The 13,982-nt window shown below is 43.6% G+C and overlaps 1 protein-coding gene across 1 annotated transcript in view; it reads left to right on the forward strand.

The window, feature by feature from the left end:
* The window catches only part of GTDC1 (glycosyltransferase like domain containing 1), a 274,459-nt gene that overhangs the window by 173,240 nt on the left and 87,237 nt on the right, over nt 1-13,982 (forward strand). The window lies entirely within an intron of this gene.

Here is a 13,982-nt window from a genome sequence, read left to right on the forward strand (position 1 = left end):
AACTGAGGCATGGCGCAGTTGTAGCAAACTGCTTCAAGTATCGCAGTGAGTCATCCTCCAAACCAATAAAAGGGGAAGAGGGGATGCTGTAAAGCTGCACTCGGGCTTGTGGTGAGCAGACTCAAAACATCAAAGCTGTGTGGTTTGCACTCAAAGGCTGCTGCTGTCCTCTGGGCACACCCTCATCAGCTCCACAGCCAGAGGAGGTCTTGCCCAGTTCCTTGGTGAGGTGGAGCTCTGCCCTGCTGAACTTACAGCAGTACTTCAACCATGCCCAGCTCTGTCTGGTGAGCAAGGCTTCATCTCGGTGGAAAATTTTTCCCTTCTTATGAACCCTTGCAAGTAATGTTTTATAATAGAAACTCTGTGAGGAGTTTAATTGCAGGGTAATAAATAGCAATGCTGTGTTATCTCCTGGTATTTCTTTACATTCTTAGGCAAAGATGCACAGCTGCTCTGGAGCGAGGATCCCTGGAAGTGTTCAAGGCTGAATTGGACAGGGCTTGGAGCAACCTGGTCTGGTGGAAGGTGGCCCTTCCCATTGCATGGGGTTGGAACTGGATGAGCTTAAAGGTCCCTTCCAACCCAAATTATTCTGATTCTGTGTCCTTACCACATCATAGGGTGTGTCAGGGCCCCCCTGGCTTGTTTGAGGTCCTCAGTTGAGAGAGTGATGTAGGGCTGCCAGGGAGCCAGAGGTGACACTTGCAGGGCTTCCAGGTGATCAGAGGTGATGTTTCTCCCAGTGAATGTCCCCTTCAGCACTGCAGACTGAAACAATCTGTGAAGTTTTGCCTCTCAGTTTCAGCAGAGGAAACGAGAATGTCGCCCCACGCTGCTTCATTTCAACCCCTCACTTCAGAAGGGCAGAGGGACAAATTGGGATCCCGGTCCCGTCGTTCCTACACACATGAGTAAGCGATGAGTGCAGACACCTAATCCTGTGAGCAGAGCAAGAGAATTGAACCTTGACTTACTTTCATATTTATTGGTGTTTCACCTGCACTGACACAGCGGCGCCAAGGCTTTGAGACAAGTTTCAGTGCAGAGTCAGAGCTGGGATTTCCCGACTCTGTGCCAGCCTCACCAGCAGCGCCCTGACCAGACAGCTCCTCCTGCATCAGGAGCAGGCCAGGCACCTAATCCCACAATTTTGTCTTAGCATTTGAGATCACAGGAAACACAGGTTTATTCCACATGAGAACTGTCCTTTCCCATATAATAGAAAGGAAAATCCTAAAACAATTAGGGAATTCTGTAGCAAACCATTTCCAGTGTTCCTAGCCCCACTTGGGTGCTGCAGGCACAGCAAGGAGCCGTGGCACCGACCAGCTTCCATCCCTGTTTGCAGCACTGAGACCTCTGCCTCAGCTCAAAGCTGTTCTGAATTAGGTGGTTAGATTTTTCTAATTGCGTTTTTAAAGACCGAGCCAGCAGTTCATTAGAAATCACGGAGCAAATTCTGCTTCTCTATTACACCAATATAAATCTTGAATGAATTTATATCAGGATAACTGGGAGGGTAGAATGTACCTCCCATCTTGTTCCTCAGATTATTAAAAGTTAAAGGGCCTTGAAAATTAAATTCACCTTTCCCTGTTCAAGCTGTTTACTCTGTTTTTTATTCCAGAAAGGACAGTTGAAAATAATTAACCAACCCCTTTCTGCTCATAGGCGCTTTTAAGTCGGGTTCTCATGTACTAGCCCAAGACTAGTTTGTGTGGAAAAGACCAGAGGGCATTTTCTTTCAAACAAATTGTTTTCATGGGAATAATTTCCCAGTGAATTTTATTAAAACCTTTCCACGAATCCTTGATTTTTTGGGAAAAAAAAAAAAAAATTCCTCATATATCCTTGATTTGGAGGACTTGGCAATGTATTTGCAGATATAAATGAGCACCTTAATGAAAGTCCTTGAGGATTTTACCTTCTAACAGCCTAACCTTATTTAACCGAAATACTTCTTAGCGAGGCTTCGTCTTGGCAGGAAAATTTTGCCTCTTGAGTTCCCAGCCCTTGCAAATAAGGTTTTATAATAGAAACACTGATAGAACTTTAATTACAGGGCGATAAATAGCATCGCTGCCTAATCTTCTGATATTTCTTTAGATTCTTAGCGAAGATTCGCAGCTGTTGCTGGAAACGGATAATCAGGGGCTGTCGGGGTTGGAAGTTGTTCCCCCCACCCCGCGGAAGCAGCAGCGGGAGCGGAGCGGGAGGAGGCAGCGGGACGCGAGTCCCGGGGAACGGCGGGGCCTCGGGGAAGGAGGGGAATTCGGGAATCGGGACCTTGGCACCCGCGGAAAAGGTTTTCCCATCCCGGCGAGTGGCCGAGAGGATGGAGGTGTTGGGTAAACCGGGTTAAACGAGGCCAGTGGCAGCTGTAAATGGGGGGGAAGGGGGGGGGGGGGGGGGGCGGAAAAAAAATCATAAATAATAAAAAATCGTGACAAGAATAACAACGCGAGGGGCTTGAGCCGGGGGCGATCGCTGTCGGGGCAGCCCCGCGGTGCTCTCCGCGCATCCCGGCGCATCCCCGCGCTGCGGCCGGAGCGGAGCGCGGCTTCCCCGGGAAGCGGGGGACGGACGCGCCGCCCGCCGCTTCTTAGCATCGACATTACCCATAATAAAAATTCTCCTTTAAAAATCGGATCCCTCTGTAGCGTGGCTACACAGAGACGGCGAAGAGACGCGCTCCCTCCCCCGCCCTCCCCGCCGTGGCTTTTCCGCGGGTGCGGAGCGGCCGCCCGTGTTTGCACAGCCTTCCCGCAGCCCTGCGCGCCTCCGGCCGCCCGTCCCCGGCTCTCCTGCGGTAAAAACACAACCCCCCCAAAAAACACCAAACGGACAAAAAAATACCCCCGAGCCCCCGAAAGAAATCCCGGGCAAGGAGCGCGGCGCTGGGGAGGGATAGGAAGGATGCGTGCGAGGGGCTTAACCCTTGGAGCTTTGGAGGCAAAACAAGGAAATACGTTGGAAAGGCATGTCTGTAAACAATGATAATTAGCCTTTTCAAAAATCATAACACTGATTAAAATCTCGGATTCATTATTTATTCATCACAGAACCTCTTTGCAGACCTGGGAATAGTGATTAAAACCTAAGTGCTTCTCAATTCTGCACAGCTCGAGAGGAGCCTAAAAAGGGGTTAAAAATGGAAAGGAAAGAGGAAACCAAGCAAACAGAATTCTTCTTTTAAGAACCAATACTTTCTTCTTCCCTTCCTGGCAAGAATACTCTTATTCCCCCAAATTTTGGTATTATGAAAATGTTTCTCATACTAAGTACAAGTGTTAGACTGAATCCAGTTGGTACTAAAATTGCAAACACACTTTCGCTCCTTAGAAAAGCCAACAGAAAGGAACTTCTTTTAACTCCATAATAGCAGGTTACAGAGTAAATGAACAACTGATGGTCAACCGGCCAATTATGGTATAAATATCCGTTGTTTACAGCGAGGTGTTAAATGAGCCTTTCGAGCACAAAGGATCAGACTGTCTAAGCTACAATTTGTGCTTCATCCCATTATGTCTCCCCGAAAAAGGCCCGTGCCGTTGTAGGTAATGTGCGCGCAGAACATATTTCTCTCTGTTGATTTTAGTTTGCTTTAATTCAATACACACTCTTGTTTACTTTTTAAAATTTAAATAAATGTCAGCATTGTATAATTTCTATGTTAACAAAGCAGTGAGCAAAATCCCTTGTATGTTTATAAAATATTATTGTTTAATTCACATAGTTTAGGAATTCCAAATGTTGAGAATAGGAAGGAGGCCAAATACCATCTGTTTATAACTATGATGCATCATCATATGTGTACTTTAAAAAAGAAGAAGGAAAAAAAAAAAAAAAAAGTTTGGTCAATCATGCCACTGTTCTATCTGTTAGGAATATGGTGAGGATTTAAAATCTCTCTGTGCCATCCACAGGAAATTTTAGCGTGGTTTAATTCTGGGCAGGGATGTTACAGGAGTTGCTCACGTCTGTGTTCCTGTCAGGAGAGCTGTAGGAAACACTCACGTGCCCCAACCACTGCAGGCACGAATTCAACCACTTTCTCCCAGCCTCAATATTCCCCACTTCCAGAGACTGAGCTGCAAAACCTGAGAGATTTATTTAAACTTCTTTGTAGGTTCTGTGGTTGGGGGGGAGAGAGGAGAGGTGTGGGTGCATCTGGGGCTTCATTTCCAAGCTCTTCATACATTCGTGTGCCCGTGTTTTTAAGGACAGAAGGAAAGCATGAGGATTTTGTAGCCTGTCTTGCAAAACACAGGCTATAGACTGTCATTTAACTGATTCTGCAAATAGCTTAAAAAAAAAAAAAAAAAAAAAAAAAAAAAAAAAAAAAACCACAAAAACCCTCTGTCAAATGTTAATAGTTTTAGGTCCACGTTAAAATAGGTCCTCGTTAAAAATAATACATTCCATACTATGGACTGGTACGTAACGTGCATTTTAAAGAGAAGGTAGTCAGCAGGCTTAAAAACAAAGAGAGTGTCTCCAAGTTAAGTAGATAAGAAGATTTTTTTTTTTTTTTTTCCCAAACCCAAGTTAATTAGCTGGTACGTCAAGCCTCATAGATGTCTTCCTACCTTTCAAGGGCTGAAGAATCCCCAGTAAATGTACTTAAACTTCCTAGCGAGGGCCAGTGAGATGAATGCAGAGATTAGGGCGAGTATTACCGTGCCTTCTCAGTGCATCCCAGCTGCAGTTCATCCTACTATTGATAATGATGCTTGGAGTTACTGAGGTGGTTTCTGAAACTCACATATGGGGTCCTTTCCCCAAGGATGAGGAATAATAGCGGCACTCAGGTGGTACGGGGAGGGCAAGCACAGATTTGCAGTTGTCTTTGCCTGGTGCGTGGTGACTTTTCAGTCATGCTGATTTAATAAAGGGAGAGGTGCATTCAGGACAAGGGCTGTAATTCTCTGGTACGGTGTTTGATTTGTGTTAACAAACAGGAGGGGGAAAAAAAAAAAAAAAAAGCACAGGTGAAAGGAAAAAAAAAAAACGACTGGGTTTGCTGGAAGCCAGCCCTGGCAGAACGCTGGTGCAGTATGAAACGTTTTGTGGCCAAACTCTCAGCAATTTCTGTAATACCACAATTTAGTATACTGTACACTGCACTGAAATGCCTGGGACTTTGTTTTTGAACTTCTTCCTTTCTCCTGTTACACTTAACTTGCAGCATCTTGAATTACTTAGCTACACCCAGATAGAAAGTTACCGTTTCTACACACTGCACTGGGCTCTTAGTGCTAAAATCTGTCCATCAGAGTGGAAAAGCCTTTCCAGCCCTTTCCTCTATATTTCCCAGCCTTTAACATAACCTTCTGAGATTATTATCTTGAAAGACTTTAATATTTTTAATTAGGAAAAGGAAACGTCATACACACCTCTCTTAAGTAATCTTTTTGGAGCTGGTTCCATCAACAGGGATAATTTGCTACCGTGCCACGAGCTTAATCTGCTCACACTGACATTGCAGGAGTGAGAAACAGGACAAAATGCACCTTCTGTCACCGCAGTTTGCAAAAATATTCATAAATGTAAAATGTATACAATCCCAGCTTGAAAAGAAAACCCGGTGCCAGCTCCACACAGCCAGGCGTGCATTCCTGCGTATTACTTCCTATTTTCCATGGCCATGTGATCCTGGGTTTCCCAAGCTGAGACAGCAATCAAGGGGGAAGATTGTCCGGTTATGATGTGCATACCTGTCCACGAGGAGTTCTGTGGACCCCTCACGCTCATTTATCACTTTGTTTTTACACCCTGGAGCAGTTTCATGAGAGGCACTGGGAGAGGCTGCTCCGAAGGTTGTTAAACACCACGTTCACTGCATGCTTGGTTTCATGCTGTTCCTGGGCACTCTGGGTCTGTGCAGGGAGATGGGCATTTGGAATCATGCCCCAGCACAGGTATAAATCCTTTATAAAGAGCTGTGCTTGAGGCTGCACATCCAGGACATCCAGGTGGGAAGCCATCGGTCCCTGGGTTTTGCTTCTGTGTCTGAGCTGCCTGTGCTGTGTCAGGACTGCAAACAAAACCTGCACCAGGCATGAGGCACATGGAAATTCACAAGGGGGATGTGTTCCCTGCTCGCCACACTAACTTCTTACATCATTTTGGGGTCTGAACACCTTGTGCTCCCCCTTAGCAGAGGTAACTGAGGGCATTGATCGTCTCACGAGCTCCTGGGCATTAACATTTTAACCATCCCATAATTTGGTTTTTAAGTGAAGGCAGGGAGATTAATAAACTTAATCTAGCATTCACACAGATTTGAGGACAGCTGACCTCTGCCCTCTAGAGACCCAGGCTCATTTAAGAATCTGCATCTGAGAGAGCCCCTACAGTTGTCATGTCGCAGCCAGTCCTGTCCCCCACGGGCTGCAGAGTGTCACCCTCGCTGTCTGCAGCGGGAGCAGTGGTGACGAGGAATTTGCTGCTTTTATTTATGACCCCCTCCTCTAGAAGGGTCAGTGTTAGCAAACACAGCTCCCTCCTGCAAGATAGCAGCTCTCCTGGGGAGAGGCACAGCAAAAGTAAAATTGTGATCAAAAATGAACCAGTCTTTCCGTTTGTTTGCATGGAGGAGAGGAAGAAGAAAATAATCAGACAAAAAAAAAAAAAAAAAAAAAAAAAAAGGAAACAGGAATGTCAGCTCTTTGTTTTTGGGGCACAATTTTGCAGCTTCTGGTGTTAACCTTATAAAATTTCCAAATTGGGAAAGCCTTTCATGTTGGAGCATTCAGCCGACAGAAGTGCTGCCTCAAACTGTAAAGCATTATCTGTGGATTTCTTTGCACATTCCACGTCCTGCAATTCTTGGGGGAAAAAAAAAAAAAAAAAAAGAAAAAAAGCTTGGATAGGAGTAGTTTGTCAATGCTATTAATAGATATGTTTAATGCAGAAGTGTGCAATGTGATGAACAGCCTTGGCAGGAGCCATATCCAGCCTGATTGTATTGTGATACTGTTTGATGCAGCAGTGTGTTTGATCAGTTACAAGTGATGAGTATCATATCACATCAAACAATTTAATACAGTCTCATTGTATGGAATTATGGCTGCTGTCAATCAGCATGTGGCCTATTCCTTACAGATCTGTCTTTGGGAGCTGGAATACGGTGGCAGCTTCATATGCATTAATAAATAAAGTGCTGCTGAAATTCCATACAGACCTGTTGAGATTTTTGTTTCTCTTTCATGGCCTCTTTTATTTTTTGTTTCATTTTTGTGATCTTTTGTCACTGTTTTCTTTTTGAATGCTGTGTGGAGGTGAATTCACCTGGTCAGCACGACCCAGGGTGGGGCTGGCATGCTCTGAAGAATGCTTGGAAAACATCTAGCAAAAAAAAAAAAAGTATATATGAGAGTTGTGAATTTTGTTTTTCTGTGAACATCAGCCTGAGTACAAATCCACTGAACTTGTTTTCAGCTGAAGCTTCACAGAGTCTTTTTTCTTGGCTTCCTCAGGGGGAGGAGAGGCTATCTATTAAAAATGCATATGTTTTGTCTTACTGCTTGGCGCACCTCACTTGATAACCCCCTACTTTGGTTTGGGGATGGCACTCTTTGAACTTAAAGTCTCTTCCTTAGGACTGATATATTCAAGGTGCTGGAGGGGAAGCCTATGTCAGATGAAAGATATGTATGTAAATAACGGTATAGAGGTGGGGTTTAAGGCATCACCCATTTTACTATCAGTTTCAGACATATGCTGCTCTGCTGCTGCCTTGCCTTGCTCCCACTCCCTAACACAGAGGATGGTTTTTAATGAAGTCATACTCTGCTGCCTACAAATATGGGGTCATGCTAGACTTGTACAGGAGCAGTGATTTCAGTAATGTTGCTTATTGTGGTCAAAGAGGGCAGAAGATTGCCTTTTTGCATCGCGTGGCTCTGGGGTTTTGGAGCCTGCACAGACAAATTGATTGCATTGCAGTAGGGCCACACATTCAGAGAATGGAGGTGTCATGCTGGAAAGCCAAATTTCAGCAGCTGATTAATCAATGTAATGACTGTAAGTTTTTCCACCTCTCGCTACTGTCTCAGCCTGCAGATCCAAGTAAGATTGGTGCTTGAAAGAGAAACCTCAGAAAAAAATTTTTTGTAGATGCTAAAGGAGGTGGTTCTTGACTTAATAAATGGCACGTTTCCTCCTACATCAAAAATTATCCTCGAGGGTCAAACAAGGCCTAGTGAGAGATAGGGACAGGAATAAGGACACCTGCATATAAGAGATATTTCTGATTGACTTTGGGGTGGTTGACTGAGTTTAAGCTCACCTCGGGTTTGTGGGATGCAGCCTGGCTTTTTCCCTGTGACAGATTTCCCGGCAAAACTGCACTGATGGATTACAGCAAAGGGCTGGGATCAGTCAGGGCTGTGGAATGGTCAGGAGGAAGCTTAGCATTATGTAACTCCAACAACCTGAACTTGGAGGCATCCATATAAAGCAAATTAATAAAGACCCGGCTTGCTCCTGTAATATTATCCACCTGATAATTCCTGAGCACTGCTCAGCCAGGTATTTCCTCTGCCTCATGACCCAAGCAAGATAGACGAGACCCCATGTGCTCTGTTTTCCATATAGGAATGGGATGTCCTGTTACACAAATCATTCCGGAATCTTATTATTTTTATGGATTATAAACTGGCCACAATTACACCCTGCTCTTGCAGACGAAGCTGATTAATTCAGAGCCAAAGAGCCCCACGGTGTCTGACAGACCGGCTCTTACGGCGCAAGGCAATGCAAAGATAGCAAGGGTAAAACAATATTTATAAGTGTCTTGAGAGCAAAATTGTTTTGCTTCAGAGCTGGCTTGTTATGTGGCTGCTAATGACACTCCAGGATCACACAGCACCTGAAGCGGAGCGTGTCCTACCCTGGTTTATCTCATGTCTGGCATTAATTGGCAATGGCTCCGTCTGAGACCGTGATCCAGTCAAATCCTGTAGGCCACGCAGGTCTGGGTGGTATTTAGATCAGAAAACTCATCCAAGCAAGAGGAGCATTGGTTTGCCACTAATCCACAGGAGAGCAGTACCTCCACAAGGTTATTTGTAGATTATAAGGCCAAGAAAGGACTATTTGGATCATCTGGTGTCACGTGTATAACACAAGCCATATGACTTCCCTCAATTAATTCCTGTTTGAACCAGAAAACCTCATCCTCTACCGGTCTAAAAATTGCCAGCCATGCAGAAGCCACCACAACCTTTGATATTATTAGACACGGTGTTTTCAGAGAGATTTTCCCTCCGACAAAGGGTCAAAAGTGACATTTATCTCCTGTGATTATTAGATACTTGTTGCTAGGGCAAGAATGTGAGTCACAGTGCTGAGACCGAGGTTCCCAAATACCAATATCTTTCACCTGGGTTTTTCTTGTGGTCCTATCTCCATCTGAACCTTCATTTTGCCATTTTTCTGTGGTTTCTATTGCAAAGGGCAGTTCTTTGGCAGCCTCCACGGGGATTTGGTGCACAGAGCAATGGTCTATTGATAAGTAGTGGTCCTTGCACTCATTTGGTGGGATCCACCCAAAATCACCAGGAATGGTGTTGCTAAAACGACAACCAAACCTATTGTTAAGAGGTTTTGGGTTGATATGCATTTTAAGGGTTTTAATAAAACAAAACAAAACAAAACAAAACAAAATAAAATAAATAAAATAAAATTATTGCCACTGGTGTAGGTTGTGAAACCATTGCTGCTCGCTGGGATGAAAGGCACCATATGTGAAACACGTTGCTGATTTCTTATCTCCAGAAAAAATGTTATTGAAGTATAGAGGGACAGAATGATTTGTTTCTGCTGTAGGGCCAGTGTTTCATGGGTTTAGAGAACGAGGGTGGGTCACTCCCTTGGTATATACAACCTAAATGAGCACTGTTGAACTAAAATGTCAGAATTTAGTTATAAGGAGGAAGGTTTTTTTTAAAATCCTGTAGAACATTAATTTTTTCAGACGTTCACCCTCAGTTGTCCCACGCATGCATCTCCCTCCTCCAGTGCACAGCCTATGGAGTAGTGAGAGAAATATTATTTCTCAAACGGCGAAGTGTGCTTCCTAGCTAGGGAGATGGCCACATCTCCCCCATGATAATAATAATAATAATAATAATAATAATAATAATAATAATAAAAAGCCACAGACCAGCAAGATTCAGCCCCTCCTTTCCTTTCTTGGAGGGACCAAAATTCTCAGTGAACGTTTGCTGCGGGGACAGTGAGCTGTGAGACAAGAGGACCCTTCCTACCACAGGCCCAGAGCATCCAACACCCAAATGACCCCACGGTGGGTGAAGGGAGGGACCCCCAGCCGTGGTTCCCCAGGGACACAGCCTTTCCCTGCTCGTAGGATGCTTGGGAGACAGCTTGCTTTGAGCACATGCTGCCCAGTTCCCGGTGTGGGTGTCCAACGCGAGATCTCCAAGCATCTCGCCAAGAGGATGATCTGACAGGACTTCCCCAACGTAAATGGTTCCATGTGATTCTCCAGCTTCCCTTTCCCACCCTCCTGCCTCCGGTGCAGGACCCCCAATGAGTTAAAAGTGTAAGAGCTGCTGGGAAAGAGGTCAGCTAATAAATGATATCGAAATCCTAGTCCCAGATTTTCTGTTTCCAACATGCTGCGCAACTAACACTGTGACACTTTGGCAAGATGATGGAGAAAAATCCTGTGCCAGCTGACTGATGAGCACCCATCTTTTTTAATTAATTGGGTTGAAAAATGTCTCGTGTCAGTTTGAATGTAGGGGCTCTTTCAGCTGCATTTTTCTGGATACTTATATAGATATATCTAACTGCAGATTTGAGAGCCCAGCGTGAGGCCTCATAAATGATAAAAATATGTATATATTAGAATTATGCACACACACACATGCACATATTGGATAAATTGATACTTAAACATATATGTGTGCATATAATGTTCTGTTCTCTGTTCTGAGAGATATTTATAAATAGATTTTATATATATATCAATAATATTCACAGCTCTATGCGCATGTGTATTGTAAAATCTGTTTGGTGCTTTTTTTTTCCCCCTGATATGCTTTTTAGTTTTTAGCAGAGTAATATATCTGATTTCTCTTTAAATTAAATGAATTTATTTGTCTGCCTTCCCTTAATGGAATCAGTTTTGATATACTCTTTGTTCATGCTGTTACAGGCTTCAGTCTAAGGGCTCTTTGTATTAACTTTTTAAAGTTACATTACAAAGAGGTTTTAAGATTTCCCAACAGGCCTTTATTTAACCAGGGCTTTTGATCTCAAACCTGCTGGGGCCTAGTGAAATCCTTACCAATTCTCCAGTAACTCCTCACTATTGGAATTTGAAAAGACCCACCTGAAGGATTTAACTCGCTGTATGGCTTCAGCCATCCTTTAGATGCTTCTATTCATGCAGACAGCGAGGGGGTCGAGGGCACCCTTTGTGATCCTCCAAGTAGCCTAAGGTGCCCTTTGCATAAGTTGTACTCCTGAGGAAATAAAAATCAGGAGGACACAAACCTATATACCTTATTTCCTGCTATCTTTACTTAAAGGAGGAGCACAGGGGGTCTGCTTAACATCCTTTGCTACCTAAATACCTTTTGGACATGGGAACTCAATAAAGGAACTTTCATTGCATCCATTACCCTACTGTGGTGCATAGCAAATTAGATTTAAAAGGGTACTTTTTCCCTTACAGCTATTTCTATCATTTTCTTTAAAATTTCAATTTAGTGTCTAGTGACAGAATATCCTGTAATGTACATTAGAACTATATAACACCAATTATGCTAACTGTGAACATTATTTCAAAAGAATTAGTTATATTAAGTTATAGATAAACCGTTGGGAAAAAAAAAGGTCAGGTTAGGGGAAAAAAAAAATAAAAGAGCTATGTGATAATGTTTTAAAGGAGCAACATGAAGTGAATGCTCTTTTCATTTTTTAATCCTTTCATTTTGCATAACCCACACTGAAATTTCGCTACTGGCTTGGTCTTGGTTGTTTAGGCAGGGGGGTGGCGTGTCACTGTGCTAGTTTACAGCTACAAATCTTGGTGTAAAACCTACGGCTGGGTCTTGTGGTTGTGCAGAAACATAATTTCCTCCCTTTGGAGGGAAATGGAATTGCAGAAATCCATGAAAAGTCTTTTGGCAGACACTGATGACCAGTACACAGGGGAAAAAAAAAAAAAAAAAAAAAAAAAAAAAAAAAAAAAAAAAAAAAAAAAAAAAAAAAAAAGGGAAAAAAGGAAAAAGAATGCTGGCGGACCAAGCTTGAAAGAATATAATAACTAAGCACATTCTTGTCACAGTTTTCTTTCTCATAACTGTACCACACATGATATGTCTGTTACCTGCATCTTGTGTTATCATTCTCAGATTAATTCCTTTTCTATTTCAGCCCTATGCTAAAATAAAACAACTCCACAGAGTGCAAGATAATCTAAACGTACCTTCTGTTTTCATGACTCTTCTTTTCATTTGTCTATTTTCTATTGGTTTGTGGGTTGGTGGAGTTCTGAGTTTCAAGACGTTATATATTTGTGCTCCTCCTTTGTGCGCAGTTGATCTGGATGTGTATTGCATTGGAGATGTTTTTGTGTAGGTGACTAAAATAAAAATTCTCCATTTTAATCCTTATTTTTCCCTGCCTTAGAACTGGTTCAAGACTTTTGCTGGAACCGTGCGCGGTTTGGTTATTTCAATTTGTAGGGATTCCTGGCAAATCATTTGTGTTTGTTTGACGTCCTGTGGGATCAAACTGCCATGAATTTTGAATGATCTAAAAACTGTGTAGTTTACTTCGGCTGAAACCGCCTTCCACTTGAAAACATAAATCAGCACAGTTGAAATCTAGTCAAGGTCTTTTTTTTTTCTCTTTTTTTAACACTTGGGATTTGCCTCAGCTCCAGCTTGAGCTGAAGCATTTCTGTGCTGGTCCCTCCTATCCAGAAGAAGAGCTGGATGGCATTGCCATGAGTCAAGTGCCAAATTGCTGAGCAGAGGGCAGTCCTGACTGTCCTCACATGCAATGGGTCTTCAGGCAGACCCTGAAATGTGCCCTGCCTGGGGTTGCACCTTCTGCAGGCTCACTCAGGGTGGGTTTTCCTGGTCTGGGGCCTTCTCACACTGGTCTAGAGTTCAATGACTTCACAAAACCCACCAGACTTCAAGTCAATGAGAGGATCACAGAATCATTTCGTTTGGAAAAGTCCTCCAAGATCACCAAGTCCAATTTAGGTTTTTCTTCAGGACTCTTTTAACTTTCAGCCGCAGCTCCAAGTGGAGTTACAGTAGGAGCTTTCACTTTTTCTCCAGCAGTGAAATGAAATTGGAAGCAGATGTGAACGCTGGCATTGTCTCTGGGGGACAGATGATGTTATTTCACCAGCTTGACAGCTGTTGAGACTTGATTAAACCCAAAGCTTGCTGGGCTGGTCCTGTTCTCTAGATCCTCGGAAAAGTGATTTGTCCCACCAAGTGTATTTGAGGATTCAAGCCTCCCTTACAAACCTGGAAGCCTCTGAGCTGGGGCTTCAAATTGGACTTTTTTTGTGTTCAGAAGATGCAAACCACAATGGAAAAGGGTATATCTTTGTGGCACGGATGTGAGGCTTTAGTTTGAGTCCACCTTTATAGAATAGTGAGAAAGACAGGCAAAGTGAGGGGGGAAGAAGGAGGTTTTGGTTGGCAAGGCCTGATGATACTTTTGAATGCGTGTCTGTGTGTACCCAAAGGAAAACGCCCCAATCCAAGACCTTTATTCTTAAAAACTTCCTGACAGCTTTGCTGGGCAATGTTATCCTTGCCCAAAACGGGGAAGCCGTGTCCCCCAAGCACATCTTTTCCACTGTGCTGTACCCATCACTCTGTGTCTTGGAGGGGTATAGAAAACCCTAATTTCCATGTGGATGGCGAGGGATGCCTTTGTGGAGGGAGCAGCACCGGATGCTGCCCAGATGCCTG

This window comes from Hirundo rustica, chromosome 7 (assembly GCF_015227805.2).
Source record: "Hirundo rustica isolate bHirRus1 chromosome 7, bHirRus1.pri.v3, whole genome shotgun sequence".
NCBI lineage: Eukaryota > Metazoa > Chordata > Aves > Passeriformes > Hirundinidae > Hirundo > Hirundo rustica.